General features: G+C 47.7%; 1 protein-coding gene across 2 annotated transcripts in view; it reads left to right on the forward strand.

The window, feature by feature from the left end:
* LRIG1 (leucine rich repeats and immunoglobulin like domains 1) overlaps positions 1–17,177 on the forward strand; it is a 103,324-nt gene that overhangs the window by 55,373 nt on the left and 30,774 nt on the right. The window lies entirely within an intron of this gene.

Here is a 17,177-nt window from a genome sequence, read left to right on the forward strand (position 1 = left end):
CCAGTGATGCTCTGTTAAATTTTGACTTGGGGGGGTGCAGCCAGCTCAGTGCACCTCTAAAATGAAGTTTGCATTACTTTTCTCTTTCTCCTCGAAAATTTCAGGTTTAACAATAGAAGAAAAGCTGTAGGGCACAGGCTGGTTCACACTGGACTCAGAGGTTGTTCACTAAGGCTCCTGTGTCTGCTGTGCGGCTCCTGGGAGTCCTGTGAGAAGCTCGGGGACAACTGGTTTAGGTCTTCTTTTCCTAAGGAACTCCGTCTAGATGCAGAGAAAGGTGGAGAAACAGATGATCGTCATACAAGGGCTGGGTACTGTCTGCGGTCCCTTCATGTTGCTGGTGGATGCATGACAGGAAAAGCTCTCAGATAAGGAGACATTTTTCCCAAAGCTGCTTATCCTTGCTGTGGTAGTCGAGTATGGCATAGAGGAAAGAGGCACCAGAGGTGAGCACAGGAGAAGTCAGTTGGCACAGAGACTGGAGACCCCTGCCCACTTGGCTATATGAAACAAAAGTTCAAGCAAAAGCCCACAAAATCTTGGAGAGAAGGTAGGTGTGATGGACGTGGCCTACAAAGGGTCCCCAGGCTCAGGGCAGGAGGCTTTGACAGAAGTCTCAGTTCCGTCCCAGCTGTCTGGCCCATTCCCATTATTGGAGGTGCCTTTCTCTTAATACACCGCCCCGTTTCTGTCACTGGCTATGTGTCCCTGTTGTAACTCCTTGTTCTATGATTGGAGAATTTGGAAGTCTCAGTGGGTACCCTGTGGACATGGATCCACAGCTCTAATATTAGACTTCCGTTCTTACCCACCCCGAAGTGGGCGTGCTTTACCACTCTTTAGCCAGCGCAGTGAGACCTTGGGGCATTCAGGGGTACTAGAAGGGCTAATAGGACATGGCCAGCTTTATTTTGGGGGCCAGTTTGCCTTTCTGTGTTTTTTCTTTGTTAGCAAGCAGGCTCTAGACAAGCCAGCGAGCCTCTGTGGAAAGGCCAAGAAGGACCTGTGGTCTCAGAACTGCAGCTTCATCCCATGCTGGGTACCTCCAATGAGCCTCAAAATAGAAAATTAAATACCCACTTTACACAGAGTGCAGTTCTGTGTCCCCACAGTTTCTCGGGGGGTTCTGCTGCGCAGATGTCCTTTTGCCCCCAGTTGAAGTGAGCCTTTCCCTGGGAGTGGAGCCCATGTGGCCTCCTGGAGAGCCTGCCAAATTACACACAGTCGTGACTGGTCATTTTCCCTCTCTCCCTCCTCCCCGTCTTTGAGAGTGGGGGTGGTAAGCCAGGGAGATGCGAGGTCCATCTGCAAGTTATTTGCTGAGAAAGTGAAGGGAACACCAGCTGCAGAGCTGGGGAGCCCAGGCAGGGGAGCGCCTGCGGAATGCCAGCTTGGTCATGGAGGTCCTGCCTTTCTGGGAGCTCAGCAGCTGAAGCTGTGCTGCTGAGTGTTGATTTTTGTTAGATGTTTGGGTGGTGTTCCCTCTCTCTCCTTCTCCCTCCGTCCCTCCCCTTCCCCCCAGAACAGTCCAGGATCCAGTGGGAATTCAGGCAGCTCCTGATGCTTGAGAACTCGGAATTACTTGGAGGGGAGGAGCCTCTCCTTCCAGCAGTGGGCTCCGTGAAATGCAGTCTGGAAGCAGAGCCGCTCTCCTTGCACAGCCTCCCGTGTGAAAGGGGCTGGCTCCTGCCCATATCAGCAGGCTCACTCCAACTGGGCCACTTCCTTCTCCCCTCCTCCCCCTCCCCACTTCCTGCAGGTGGCCGCTGTAATCCAGTTAGCACTTGGGGAAGCCTCTAGTGCCTGTGCACCTAATCCGAAAATGGCCGGCTTGACTTTGACCCGCAGGATGACCTTGCAAAGAAGGCAGGGCCTATTGTGTCTGCTCACACCTGGGAGCCATTTTCAGCTGTCCTAGCCCAACTGGAAGAAATGTGTTTGTGTTTATGCCAGGCCTTTCTTCCATAAGGCCTGCCTTTGTTGGGCTGTATATGCGGAATGCAGAACCAGCCCATTTGTGCAGAGGTTTACAGTTTGTAAGCATAGGCTAGATTACTTGGTATATTGACAGGCATGTGAAGTGGACATTTTTGTGATTAAAAAAAAAATGCTCAGAGGTTATTTTATCCTTCCACCATTTTATATATAAGACAGTGACAGCAGATGTGGTGTGTGTAGGCATTGTCCTGTGTGCCTTCCAAGGTGCAGTTCTGTAGGCATATGAGATGCTGAAGGCACCGAGGAGGAGCAAGTGTCTTTGCCAGGGTCCCTTCCCTCCACCTCGAAAACTGGTTGTTCACTTTACTCTGGAATGGTGTGGTCTGGGAGCCTAGGAGAGTTTTGTCAGCTCCAGAACTGACGTAGCAAGTTGTGTTAGGTGTGAGACACCTCCGAGTGTGGGGCAAATTGCTTCTGTCCAGGTAACGTCCAGCTTATTCCTACATATGTTTGCTTTAAAGCTGTCTTGTTGGCCCCAGGTCTGCTCATTGGAAGCAACTGATGGTATCATTCTCATTAAGGGTTGCAAATGCCTCTGCGGTTCATACAGATCTCCCCGTCCTCTCACGTAGCGTGTGTGTGTGTGTGTGTGTGTGTGTGTGTGTGTGTGTGTGTGTGAGATCCTGCTGTCAAGCCTCTGCAGAGCCCTAGCCTCCTTTGTGGTAATGCCAGCAGTGTTGCCCATAATGGGAACCTGCCCTTGAAGACTTGACTCCAGGGCAGATTCCCAAGCAGTGTCCTCACTTCCTGGATGCTTTTCAAACCCAAACAGCTGAGGCAGAGGTGCCAATTTGTGGTTTCTCCTCCCAACTTCTTAACTGGGTGCTGAAAGTGAGTGTGTGGAGGCTGTGCCACCATAGTACCCAGGGCTCAGTCTCTAGTGCCAGCCGCAGTCTGCCCAGCTGTGTGGGGACAGAGCCTTGGGGGGATAAAAAGGTACTATGCTTGGGAGGGCTGCTGGCAAGTCACTTCTGGACTACTGGCTCTGTGCGGAAGGCAGATGGGATCCCCTTGCTTCTTGCTGTCAGGGGTGGGGCCAGGTGGCTCTTGCCTTCATGCTGTGCTCTGGGGGTGTTGATTTCCTTTGCCAAAAGTCAAGAGGTCTGGTGTCAGTCAGCCTATCTGCCCTAAGATTGATCTTCCTTCTAAGTATTTCTTCTGGATGATCTCTTGTAAACTGTTGGAGTTCAGTGTGTGTGCGCGCGCGCGCACACACACACACACACACACACACACACACACACACACACACACACACACATTCATCCTTGGATTTCTGCTATGTTAGTGTCAGTTCCTTTTTGGAAGCTGTGGAGTATAGTTTTCAATCCACCAGGCCTTCTGTCTACTTTGACTGTCCTTGCATTATGTTCTTGTTACACTTTTTACTTTGGGGTAATTGTTGATTGACAGGTGGGTGTGAGATTTAGAAATTCCTTGAATATCTTTAGCTCAGTTTCCTCAGTGGTGCTGTCTTGTAAAACTTTACATCCAGGATATTTATTGATACAGTCAAGACCTAGAACATACCTGCAGGGTCATACCCTCTTCCTTCCTGCTCCCACACCAGGACTGCTACTCATCTCCAAGTTTTTCTTCTAAAGTGTTCTAAAAGCACAAGTGGAAGTGTGCAGCACACTCTGTCGGGACTGGTCATTCTGCTGAGTGTGATTCCCTGGAGTTTGGTGCAGGTTGTGTGTTGATGCTTTGTTCTGTTCTGACACTGGGTTGTTCTGAATAAAGCTGCTATGAACATTCACGTACAGACTCTTTGTGAACATAAGTCTTTATTTCACTGGGAGAAATGCCTCAAAGTGTTGTGGACAAGTTGCATGGCACTGCATGTTTTGTTTTTTTAAGAAGGTGCTGAACTCTTCTGGAACAGCCAAGCCTTTTTATATTTCCACCTGCAACATATAAATAACCCAGTTTTTTTTTTCTGGTCAGCATTTGGTGGTATATTTTTATTTTTTTAATTCTTTAGCCATTCTGATAAGTACTTAAGGTATATAGATTTAGATCTATGTCATTGTGATTTAAATTTGTACTTCTCTGATGGTCAGTGATGTTGAACATTTTCTTCTTCATTTGCTACCTCTGGGCTGTTGTACTTTTTGCTGTTTTTGATACAGGCTCTTGCTGTGCAGCCCAGGCTGGCTGTGCACTCTTGTTCCTCACAGGTGTGCACCCCAGTGCCCAGCTCATCTAGGAGTCTTTGTGCTGAAATGTTATCAGATTTCTTGCTTACTTTCACATTTTCAAATTAGTTATTTTACTTTACTTTTTGGTGTTTGAGTTCTGTAAGGTCTTTATATATTTTATATACTTTTTGTTGTTGTTGTTGGATGTGTGGTTTGCTTTATCTGGTAATTTATTTAAAAAAATACAAACTTGTCAACATTGTAAATAGCTTAAACTTGGGGGTAAAGTCTAGTGCATTAATGTCTTACCTTATGGATTTTGCTTTTAGGATCAGGTCTAAGAATTTGACTAGCTCTAAGCTGAAAGATTTTCTCCTGTTTTTTTTTTTTCCTTCATATGTTTTGCAGTTTTACCTTTGGCATGTAAGTGCATGATGACATGCTTTAAAGCATGTCCATCCGAGGCAGAAACAGAGTACATGTGCTGTTCTGTGGGAATGCAGAGCAGACTGGATGAGGTGGACTTGGGGTGCAGAACAGTGGCACTGACTACGGTGCCGCTCTGATGCTGTGGCAGTCTTGCCGTCTATGAGGTGGATAAGGAGGGCACCCTTAAAGGGCCATCCTTGATGCTCCAAGTGCACTTAGTTTGTATGCTGAGAGGCTTGGGAAATTGCGTGGTAAGAGAAAGTCTAAATCATATGATCGGGAGATCAAAAGTCTTCCAGATGAGGCAGGAAGCAGGCCTGGTTTTATTTTTAAAGGCACATCATGGTATAACTCCCTAGAGGGAGAGGACTTTGTCTTAGAGGTTACAGCCAAATGCTGAAATGGCTTCCTCCCCTGCCTGAAACTGTAGGGATGTTTCGAAGCTGGCATGTGGATTTAGGGCAATGTGCCAATGGCAGGTGAAGACAGACGGCCCTTTGGTGGCCCCTGAAGAAATTTCCAGGGCACCCTGGTTCCATCAATTTGCCTCTCTGTTCTCTTAGCCACTGGCTGTATGATCTAGCATCTTGTGTGTCTTCTGCTCACAGAACAGCATAGCTAGGAGTCTGAGAACACCTGGGCTTGCACCGTAGTTTACTGGATGACTCCCAGCCAGGGTGTAGCCTCTGAGTTTGGATCTGGATGACCTCTGCCTGGCATGGTTGGGAGCAGAGGGTGAAAGCTTCTTGAAGATTGCTTCTGTGCGGTCATACTTCCTGCCTGGGAAACGAGAGGCACCCTCCTCATAGGCATGGGGAAGCTCATTGCCTAGGTCATGTTCAGTGTATGTAGAGGAGCAGCAACGTGCTTATAGCTGTGGGGTCAGGGCTCGAGAAGGTCCTTAGAGCTGTGTGGGTCACCATTAGGACACAAGGAGAATATACAAGTCCCCTGGCTTCCTTAACATCTGTAGAGACAGGTCCTGCCACTGTTCTGATCACATGGTGGCCCAGCACAGGGCATGCTTCTCACTGATAGGAGATTCTCTGTCCAGTGATTATCTCTTCCCCAAGGGCTTGACTACTGCACGCCTTCATCCTGAGGCTGTCCCACACCACCGGGAGTGTGGGATTCACATTCTGGGCTAACGTGTACAGGTATTTTTCATCAGAAAAATTGGCGAGGTAAGCCAGTCTGTGGGTAGGCACCAGTGAATTTAAACCAGGTTCTAGCTACAGTGGAGTAGGCTCACATGCTGTGAGACTGCTGGGGTACAGGCCTCTGTAGGAGGCTCCAGACCTCAGTACCCAGAATCCTCATCTGTGGTGGTGTGCAAGTAGCGAAGCAGTGAAGGCTATGCCCCATACATACGGGCCACGTAGGCATTTCCAGTTAAGAGATTAAGTTCCACGGGGGCTGGAGAAATGGCTCAGTGGTCAAGAGTACTGGCTGCTCTTCCAGAGGACCAACGTTCAATTCCCAGCAACCACATGACAGCTAAAAACTGGCTGTAACTCTGGGCCCAGAAGCTCTGATGTCCTCTTCTGTCCTCTGCAGGTACTGTACACACACCTGCAGACATACATTCAAGAAAAACACTTCTACACATAAAAATAAATTCTAAGAAAATAGTTTTTTTAATAAAAAAGATTAGGTCCCACAGCTCAGCATCTAAATTCACATTAACACACACACACACACACACACACACACACACACACACACACACACAAGCTTATTTACCTAAGTGGCAAGCACATCAATACCTTGCAAAATAGTAAGTGTGAAGATTTGATTGCTGCCCTGCTTTTCTCTGTCTATGGCTTTTAGAATGGTAGTCATGCGCACTGATAACCCGTACATCCTGCCTTTTGGCTTACCACAGTGGGTGGACGGTCTCCTGAGTGTACTTGATCCCCAAGGAAGACGCGAAGTAGCCGTTCGTAGAGGCTGTGTTCATTTGGGCGTGTGGAGTGAGGTCACCCTGTTGTTTTTCATCCTGGTTCCATCTGTTCTGGTCCTGGATGGTGAGGTCACTAGGAAGAAGGACCACAAGGATTGGTGACAGAGCCCATTGGCTTTTGGACTTCTGGTTCCCCTCACAAACCAGCATTTGTGGGGGTCTCTCTCACGGGACCCTTGCTGGATAGAGCCCTCAGTTGGGGGGAGCCTACTCCTTCCAGCTGCATGCTCAGAGTAGCCGAAGTTCGTGGCTGACCTTGATAGATCTTCTTCTCATCCTGCCGTCGCCTTTTATTTCCTCCTCCCTCTTCCCTCCCTCTCTTCTTTCCTCCCTCCTTCCACCCATCCCATAAACAGGAAGGAAAACTCACTTAGTAGACTGCTAGGGTGAGGGACTGGGCAGTAGCCTGGCTTTGTCTGGTTTTGTTGTCCAGAGATAGCTGCCCAGGCCTGGAGGGCTGGGAGATCTGGTTGTTCCTTGTTGTCCTGTGCAGGAGTTTTCTTTCCTACAGGCATGGACCATGGCCCTGACCATGTGCGACACTGGCCTTAGACTTGTGTACTGTAAGTCAGGAGAGGCCAGGCCAGCCTTGCAGCACCCCTGGCTCTTTGGCCATGCCAAGGCTGGAAGCTTGACAGCCTGGCACTGTGTTATGGTCTAGTGGAGGGGTGTGCACTTCGTGCAGTAGCAGGTGCAGGTGGCTAGGGTCAGAAACAAAAACAATTTGGGGGGAGTTAAAGCTGAGACAGCATCTGGTACCAGGCCACGGTGGCCTTGACCAGAAAGAGAAACCCTGCGGCTTTTCCATTTAGGATGTCTGTGTGTAGATGGAAATTGCAATGGAAGTGCCTGGTCTTGATTTCTGTCTCCTGACTCTGACAGACACCGTGTTGCTCTGCCCAGATACCAGGACGGGCTCCCTTCCTGCAAGCATGGAAGGCAGTCCAAGCCCTCAGAAATGCCAGCCATGGCTTTCAGATCACACTGGTCAGAGGCATCTGATTGGAACTCTCCTGAGCGTAAGGAAAGGCACTTTGCAGGTGACACTCAGGTGACTCAGCTTCCTTTCTCAGGGCCAGGCAAAAAGAAACAGTAGCCAGCCTGGATGTGTCATGTCTCAGTAGCCAGCCTTGATGTGTAGTGTCTCACTAGCCAGCCTTGATGTGTAGTATCTCTAACTTGGACTCATCAAGGAACCTCACAGTCCGGGGCTAAGTGAACACAGGAAAGACGTAAGTAACTCAGAAACCCACTTCTCCCCACAGTTTTCTTTAAAGTTTGCCTCTTGGTTCCTTACCTGGAAAAGAAAGTTAACTCTCTGCTTTACTTTTAATCCCCTTTCTTTGTTAAAAATGTTAAGTTTGATGGTTTTGTGCAGTTGTCAGGAGGTTGAGCTAGAGTTGTCCTTCACTCGATGCTCAACAGACCCCGATAGGGCAGCTTCTGTGTCCCTAGTGCTTTTCTGCGTCCTGGAGAGACAGCAGTAACGGAGTGAAAACGCCCAGCTGGTGTGTACTTTGCATTCTGCTGCGGTGACCACAGGGCTACGAGATACTTCAGGAGACTTTCTTGATGTTGGGGTTGAGATTTGAGACAGGGTCTCACTATGTGGCCCAGGCTGGCTTCAAAGCTCCGTCTTCCGCCTCATCTCCTGAGTGCTGGGATTATTAGCATGCTGGGATTTTATTTTTAATTAATATACTTTTCGAGCAGTTGCAGGTTTGTAGAATGATTGTAAAGTGCACAGCATTCCTGTAGCACCCCTTCTCACCCCAGAGTTTGCTTCCTTTGTCTTGCTGTGGTTCTTTATATATTCTTAATGAACCAAAAATGGATGTATAATTGCTAACTAAAGTGTGTGATCTGTGTTGGGGTCCCCTGGCATTGCATATTCTGTGCGATGAGTACCCCGAGACCTCCATGTTGTCTATCTGTCCCACCTTCCTCCCTGTCCCTTCTAGGCAACCTAGTTGTCTCAGTGTTTTTAATCTTTCAGAATTTTTCAGAATGCTGTTCTTCAGAGTGTGTCCAAGGAAGCCTTTTCACCCAGCAGTGTCCATTTCCCTCAAGGCAATTTTTTTTCACTACTCTCTTATTTGTGCATCTTTATGTGGGACACAGCACATTCTTAACAGTTTGGACTGTGCCTTCATGCACCACTTCTCCCTGGGCTGGGTCACTAGGCAAGTAGCTCTCAACCTTCCAAATGCTGCAACCCTTTGACACAGTTCCCCCTAACGTTGTGGTTACCTCCAGCCATAAAATTATTTCATTACTGTATCATAACTGTAATTTTGCGAGTTATAAATAGTAAATCTCTGATATGTAAGACATCTGATATGCTACCCTTGTGAAAGGGTTGTTAGACCCCCCAGAGGGTTTGCAACCACAGGTTGAGAACCACTGTTCTAGAACTGGTGCACGGTGCTGGCTGCTCCTTGCTTGTTCCTATGTTTCTTCATTGTAGACCTGGAGCTTCTAAGAAGTTCAGTGCTTGTGAGCCGATGGTGGGAGAACCGAGGAGGATCTGCTGCAGCTGGGTCCTTGGGACCATGCATTCACATGGGCTTCTGACATCAGCCCTGCCTCCCAAAAAGTTAATGGAAACTGTCTGTTGAAGACCCCAAGGGGGTCAGTGATCCTGAAGGAAGTGAGCCGGCTGGGAGATCGGCTGACATAGCCCAGTCCTGCCTTAGGAGGGTTGACCCTGCCTGGCGGAGGCTGTTTATCCTGCCACTGGGCTGCTCTTGTTTTTTATCCAGTCTCCACCTGAATAAACAGATCTAGAACGTCATCTGCAGCCAGGCTGAGAATCTGCCAAAATTCCCCAGGGAACGAACGGGTGATTCACTAGCAGCAGGGGAAAGAGAGAGGCAGCGAGCGGGAGATCCTCGTACTCTGATTCTCACTTCCTGTTCACCAGATCGTCTGGGCTGGGTCGTCTCTTAAAAGACACCAGTGACTTCAAGCAGGTTGTCAGTTCATACAATGGAACAGATGGTTTGGGTTTTCTCTTTAGGAAGATGGTTATAAACCAGGCGAGTGGGGCAACAATACTTGCAATTGTCAAGTTGAGCTTTTCTTAAGAGTGGCTTTTGGAAGGTCTTCTGTGCTCACTTGGTTTAAAACTCCTGGGCCTTGCTGCTTATGGGCATTGATCTCGCCCTATTCTTGCCAGTTTATACCTTAAATGTGTTATCGTCACTTTATGCGCGTTATTAGGTCCGCATTTAACAGCTAAACAAGATGATTAGATTTAACTTGGCCATGTTCTGCAGCCCTGAGTTATATGCCTAATACTTGATAGATAGATAGATAGATAGATAGATAGATAGATAGCAATCTTTAAGGGGCCAATTTTCAGTAATCATTTCTACCACGTGGGTCCCAGGGATTGAACTTAGGTTGCTAGGCTCGGGAGCAAGTGTCTTTATTCACTGAGCCATCTCACTGGCCCTTGTAATATAGTACATTTTACTGAGAGGTTGGGGGCAGGGGCAAGGTGTGACTTCTGAAAATGGTTAATTGAAATAGCATGAAATGGGTGAATAAACCATTTCTCTGGTTTATTTTAGCTTTGAAGAATTTAGTCTACAAAAAGCCTGCCGGCACCACTGGGAGGCTGGATATGTGTGTGCCTGATGACCACGTGTAATATCAGGACTGGCCCTTGCATGCCTACCAGAGCACACACGGAAATGCACCAACATTTGGAAGACTTACCTGTGTTCATGGTTATGATTTTCACAATAGTGCCAGCTGGAAATACTCCAGTGCTGCCCTAGAAGAAAAGAAAAGAAACGTCTGTGTATTTCTTCAGTAGGAATACTGTGCTGCAGTTGGGCTGGAGGCCTGTGCCTGTAATCCCAGGAGGGTTGATGGAGGCTCAAGCTTTAGGATGGTGAGACTAGTGCCAGCCTAGGCTACATTTTAGACTCTGGCACACACATACGGGGGGAGGGGGGCTCGCCCTCCCTCCCTCCCTCCGTCCCTGCCTTCCTCCTTCCCTCCCTCTGTCCCCCCCCAAAATAATAGTCTGATTGGATCTTAAAATTTGACTGAAAGTAGCCAGAAATAGAAGAGTTTATACAGAATAATTTGTGTATATAAAGCACAGAAATCGGAACAATTGTTCATGGTTGGAAGGAGTTATAGGTTTGGTTTGAGAAGAACAACAGCTAAGAGAATGTCAGGAGGTGGCAGTTTTCTGACTTGATGCGAGTGATCATCATGTGGTTGTATATGTGCTTTTTATAAAAATACACTGAACTCTTCATGCATGAGTTTTACATTGTAAAAATGTTTATAAATAAAGAGCTGCTAGTATAACGTGGCCTGCCCAGGGGCACCTTGCTCTTTTGAACTCAGCATCTGCATTGTGGTTTTGCTGTGGTTTACATCATGAGGCACTTGAGTGCAAACACCTCCCTAAGTAGCACAAGGGCCACTCAGCGCTCCACTGTTTTACCCTCACTGAGGGTCTCTGGTTGTCTCACGTTGTGCCAGTTACATGTGTGATGAGTTAAGCTATACTGTAGTGTCCACGGCACCTGCACGTGGGTGGGCGCCTTCAGTTGTTCCGGCCAGGCTTTGAGTGCCTGCTGCGTGTGAGCAGTGGGCTGTGTGCTACCTGGCGGAGTCTTAGCATCCTAGAGCAATGCCAGGGTGTGCAAAGTGCTCTAGGCAGTCAGAGCTGGTCTGGTGGAGGGTTTGATTGTCTCCCGTGATGGCTGTGGGAATGGCGGCCTGGAGGTGAGGGAGTTGAAGGTAGCTAGGTATGGTACACTTTTTTCCTCTTCAGGTCTAGATTGTGTAAAACTGTGTTTTATTCAGAGGTTCAGACAAAGAGCTGTAATTTGGATTTTGCTAACTTTAGTGATTTAAAATTATGGAAGGTTTTGTATTTCTTGCTAAGAGTCCACAGTCAAGGTTTGAAAGAAAGAACTAAAAGTCGTCAGCGATTGGATGTAAGGACTGGTGAGTTGGCCAGCTTCAGTCCGCTTCAGAATACCTGTGTCATCTTCGGAGAACACACCAAAGCTGGCAACTGGGGTCTCATTTACTTCTGGAGAGCTAGAAAAGATAAGCAGTGAAGAATGCAGCTGGTGATGTCGACATGAGCAGAGGAAGAAAAGGAAGGTTTCTCTGCAGAGGGACGATGTTCAGCCCAGTTTTGCAGGTGGCTAAATCAGGTAGAGAAAGGAGACTTATACACAGTTACAAAACTGTGTCAAGCCTAGAATTAGCGTCTCTCTGCCCTGCTCTCAAGAAGGTGGCAGATAGTAGCCAGTCCTGGTCTCCTGCTTGTTTCTGTAAGTAAAGCGGCAGTGGAACACAGCCAGGCTGACTTCGTATTGTCTGTGCCGCTTGGACACTATAGAAGTAGAATTTGAGTAGTTGTGACAAAGACCACATGGCCCGCAAAACTTAAGTTATTTACCACCTGGCCTCTTACAGAGTAAGTTTGCTGGTATAGACAGTAGGTGCATAATTTCAGGAACCAGAAATTGCCACTCAACCTAACGTGTCCCTGTGTCTTTGATCCACTCACTTTTTGCTCCTTCCTGGCTGTGATCTCTGACATAAGATCTTTTACACTACTTAGAGGACTTTGTGAACCAGGCTTTCATGGGCTGTAGTGGAACAGACGCTGTGATAAGAAGTCTTAAGTGCTGGTTTCGCATGCCTCCGTCAGTTTTACTGTCTAATTTAACCTCAGCTCTGAAAATGTAGCCGAGTGGAGGGAGCTTATCATGCCTGCCCTCCTCTTTGAAGACTGGTGTTGTGTTTGAAGCCTTCAGCAGGTGTTGCTTTAACAGGCTTCTGCTGCGCTAAGTTTTCCTCACCACAGAGGGTAGCCCCAGGGGTAAACTGACACTACAGGGAAGTGAGTGCCACGTGACCAGACTGCCACCCCACTGCCCAAAATTCCTGACTGCAGAGTCACTGGTTTTGTGAGTGTTCCTTTGATGAGGCCATTGCTGTCCCCTGGCTTGCACTGTTCCTGCTTTTGTAAGGGGTGCGTGTGTCATCCTACAGCGTCACCTGCTTCACAAGTAGATGGATGTAGCCGACTGGCCGCTGTCTGTGAGGAGGTGGTCTCTAGGGAGCCCATGCTGTTCATGTAGAACCCGGGGAAGTTGGGGCCCATCACAGTTGCTCAAGAAATAACCGGCTAGCAGCTGGAGAGATGGCATAGCAGTTAACAGCATTTGCTGCTCATCTTGAGCACCCCGCTTTGAGTCTCAGCACTTCAGACTGCCTCTAACTCTGGTTTCAGGGGGTATGGCCTCTGTGGGCACAGGTGCCTAGGAGGTTCACAGACATGCATGTTGGCAAAACTCACGCATATATGTAAAATTAAAAAGAAAAAGAACTAGCCAGCCAGTATGCAAATAGAGCCAAGCTTTGCTGTGAACTTGCTGGGAGAACCTCTAAGCTGGTAGTCACATTTACCTGGTTAAACTGCTGTTAGGTTTCACTGTTTTGCCCAGGGCTGTCTATATGACATACAGCAATTGATCAGCTATGGTTAAGAACTTGGAGATGAGTCAGTTTATGGAGATGAGTGTGGGCCTTCTTGGGAAGTGAGCACTCCGGTTAATAAGTGATATAAAACGACTTGTTTGAATATTCATTAGGAATAGAGTGTGTTCTGATCTGGGCTACACTGCCTTAAGCACACAAACAGACAAAGAGTGAGTTTTGTGACAGGGTTTGCTGTCTTGAGTTGGGCAGCAGATGGGCTTTCCTGGTCCTCTGCTTTCAGGAAGGAGGTGGGATGGCTTCCCAGTGTGATCTGAATGCTTGTCCTTTTCTCTCCATGTAGGGGTGGAGAGCTAGAAGGCAGGGCCAGCTACCAAGAAGAAATGGTGCTGGGGGTGTCTGGCACTCATGGGCCAAGGTTGTGCGCTTGCTGTGGGAACTGCCCCAGCTGGTTGGAGGTTAGGCTTGGAGGTTAGCGTTGCTTTGAAGTCTGGCTCCCCGAGACAGCTTGGTTGTTCCAGGGCCTGGGGACGACATTCTTACAACTGAAGCAGGCCTGGCTCCTCAGTGAACTGAGAGAGCTCTGACTCAGTGCTTTGTTCCTGGAAGAAGAGGGGAGCCAGGCTTGCCTATTTGCACTGAAATGTGGCAATGAAACTGGGGGGAACCAGTCATCCATTCATCGTTCTCACTCACTTCCTCCCCCCCCCCCCCCAAGTAACTGCTCTGAACTAGACCCACATCTTGCTTGTGAGGGATACAATGTGACTAATGAAACAAGGACTCATGTTATTGAGCAACTGCTTGTACATGTCAGGTCATATCAGCCTTCGTATGCTACAAATGGGACTCTAACATTCACACCTCGAGTGGCACCACTGGACTGTGACCATGTGTGACAACACTCACAGCACATCTCCAGTAGGGCTGTGCTATGTTTCAGAGCAAGGGTCCTCAGACGGATCCCATACACCTTCCCACTGATTGTCCTTCAAGGAGGGTGCCGAGTTCTGCAGGGTCAAAGCTTCAGCATCCACGCTCTGAGCTTGGGTGAGTGTTCAGAGAGAGAGTTGCTTGGGGTCCAGGGTGTAGTTGACAGCAGGGAGAATGTGGTGTGTGTTCTCAGCAGCTGGGCTGCCTTGGACACGATGTGTAGGTGTTCGTATCTGGGCAGGGCTGTCACAAGACCTGTGCCATGGCAGACTCCTTCCCGTTCCTGTTGATTCTGCCTGAAGCTCTTGGCTGTAACAGTTTCTGCTGCAAGAATGTAGGTGAATCCCATTTGCGTGCTCGCCCTTAACACTGCATGTAGCTGCGTGTGCTCTTGGTGACCTGTACTGAGCACCTGTCCTGCAGCTTGTGCCCTGCTAGCCTGGAGGCACGGTCGGGAGGAGAGGCATGTCTTCCTTCACGGCACCATGCCAGGGTGGAAAAGAAGGTGGAACAGTAGATAAGTCCGCACCCAGTGGACTAGGTGGTGATCAGAGTGCAGAGAAGGTCAGGGTGGGTGACTGGGGGTGCGTGCAGGTGTGTGACTGTAGAAAGGGTGGTCAGGAAGGGCCCCACTTATCCGGAGGGAGTAAGGGATAAGACATGTGAACGCTGGAGGGGCAGCAGTCCAAGCAGTAGGAGCAGGAAGTACAAAGGCCCTGTGGTTTGCCCAGTGAGGACAGACATGGGGCAGAGCATAGGAAGTGGAGGTTAGGCAGGTCTGAGACCGATACTGTGCCTTGGAGGCCTTAAGTGAGGGCTGTAGTCAGTTGAGTCTTATGAAGAGACTTGTTTTGCTTGATTTTAAATGTGTGTATTGTTTTTTAATTATGATAAAATATACATTTAAAAAATTAAGCAGAAAGTTTAGTAGTTTTCCTGAACTGTTTCCTATTTTGCAATACTAAAACACTATGTCCATTACCAGCCATTCTTCACTGCCTTTTTGTAAGTTTCTGACTTTGCAGCCACCTTTGTCTTTTATTTTTTAGAGCCTGGCTGCCCTCCCTTCTCCCTTTTTGAAATGGGGTCTTATCGTGTAGCCTAGGATACCTGGAACAATCTAGAACTTGCTGTGTGGTTGAAGTTAGTTTCAAACCTGCAGTCCTCAGGACTAGGGTTAGAGCCTGGCTCCTAGCATCCATGTGTAATGCTGGGCATTCTGCCAACACCTGTAGTTCCAGCCCTGAGGGATCCAATACCTCCTTCAGGCTTGCACACATGCACAGGTTTGTACCCCTCCCCTCTCACACACATACACACATAAATACATCTTTTGGAAAATTCAAAAATTTAGAAAATTTATTATAAAGTGCTATTTTGTATATGTTGTACAAAATAGTAGAAGTATGTTTAGGGCCATGCCCCAGCTGTTGGGAATTCTATCCTAATTTAAGCCAGAAGTCACCAAAGGTGTGTGTGTGTGTGTGTGTGAGGGGGGGGGGAGATTCAGGTCAGCAATGGAAACAGCAATTTTTAAAATGTAACATTTGAATATAATTCAGAGATACACTAGTTTGATACATACTCAGTAATAGCAGGAAAATTTAAGTCTTTGTTTTTTTAGAATTAAACAATTATGCTCCTTTAATAACAGAAAATGTTCATAGTGGTGGGCATATGGGCATATAAAATAGATACACAAATTAACTGTTTACTGACAGTCGGCCATAGTTATTTTGAAACATTTCTTTGGTGTGTGTGTGAACATTACAGTAACTGTACAGTAACTGACAGTTGTTTCAAGTGTGAGCTGAGATTTTGTTTCTGTAGCATATAGACATGCACAGCATGGCCTCAGTGTTCAGAACCTAGGCTGCAGTGAAGCCGTGTGCTACCCCACAGACATGTGCCGTTGGAAACATCACGGATTCATTACACGCTTGATTTTGAAGTACTGTTTTGTCATTGCACAATCAGAAATCTATTACCAAATCTTTGCAACCTCCACACATTCAGTTATGTGGTCCCGTCTGAGGTGACACGCAGGTTAGGCCCCATTTAGGTATAATGTAGAGTATACCTCACTTTCCTCATCTGTTCATCTGCCACTGGGCATTGGGCTGCTTCATCTTTTGACTATTCCGAATAGTACTTAAGTGAACACGTGAAAAATGTCCCCTTGAGATGTGCCTTCTGTTTTGGGGTGATCGAAGGTGGTGGTCCTGCGCTGTTTTTTTCAGATGGTCGTACTGTTCTAGAGCACCCTTCACCCCCCTCTGCTGGCTGCAGTCTGATTTCTCCAAAGTTTCATGGATGCATGCTCCTTTGGTAGTATTCCCTTAGGAACACTGGTACCTGTTCGACATTGATGTATCTTCAGTGGAGAACTTCTGTTTAAGTCCTCTGCTGATTAAAGACATTATTCTTATTTTCTTTATGTGTGATGTGCTTGTGTGACAGTATCCCATGGCTGAGGGTGGCTGCAGAGGCCAGAAGATGGTATCAGATCTCCCTTGGCTGTTGTAAACCACCTGACATGCGTGCTGGGAACTGCACACAGGACTCTCTGGAAGAGGTCTGAGTCATCTCTCCAGCCCCCTATGCTGATATTATTTTTAATCAGGATGTCTTTGTTGTTGCATTGTAGATTCTTTATACATACCTAAACCCAGAATGCTTAAGTTCTGTATGTAAAATAATGCAGTATTTGTGTGTACCTCTGCACAGGCTTGAATTGTCTGAATTACGTTTCATACCCAATTCAGTGCAAATACTTTGTAAATAATTGTCTTACTCTATTGCTTCAGGAATGATGACAAGAAAAATTTGCAGGTGTACAGTACAGGCATAGTTATTTTTTTTCCTCCGGAGTACCTTGTGGCTGCATTTGGTTAACTCTGCAGGTGTGGGCCCTGCAGGATGCAAGCTGACTGTATTCTGAGCCTTCACACCTGTTCAGATGCTTGGTTTGCAGGTGTCTTCCCTGCTCCACACGTGCTCATTGGCTTGTTTGGCTTCTGGGTTGGGAACTGATTGCAGGTGGCATTGCTCACCTGGCTGTCTTCTCTTGTTGTGGTGCCCGGTTCCTAAGGTCCCTTTTCTAATCCTCTTGTCCCCGTTTCTGGTGGCTACCCATCTCTACTCGGCCCGCTGAGTGCTTCCTGGTTTGGCTCAGCCTGCTCCTAAGTCTGACCCCGCTCCTGATCTCCCCACCTGGCTTTTCTTTC

Source organism: Acomys minous (genome assembly GCF_964271855.1).
Source record: "Acomys minous genome assembly, chromosome: 17".
NCBI classification, from domain to species: Eukaryota; Metazoa; Chordata; class Mammalia; order Rodentia; family Muridae; genus Acomys; species Acomys minous.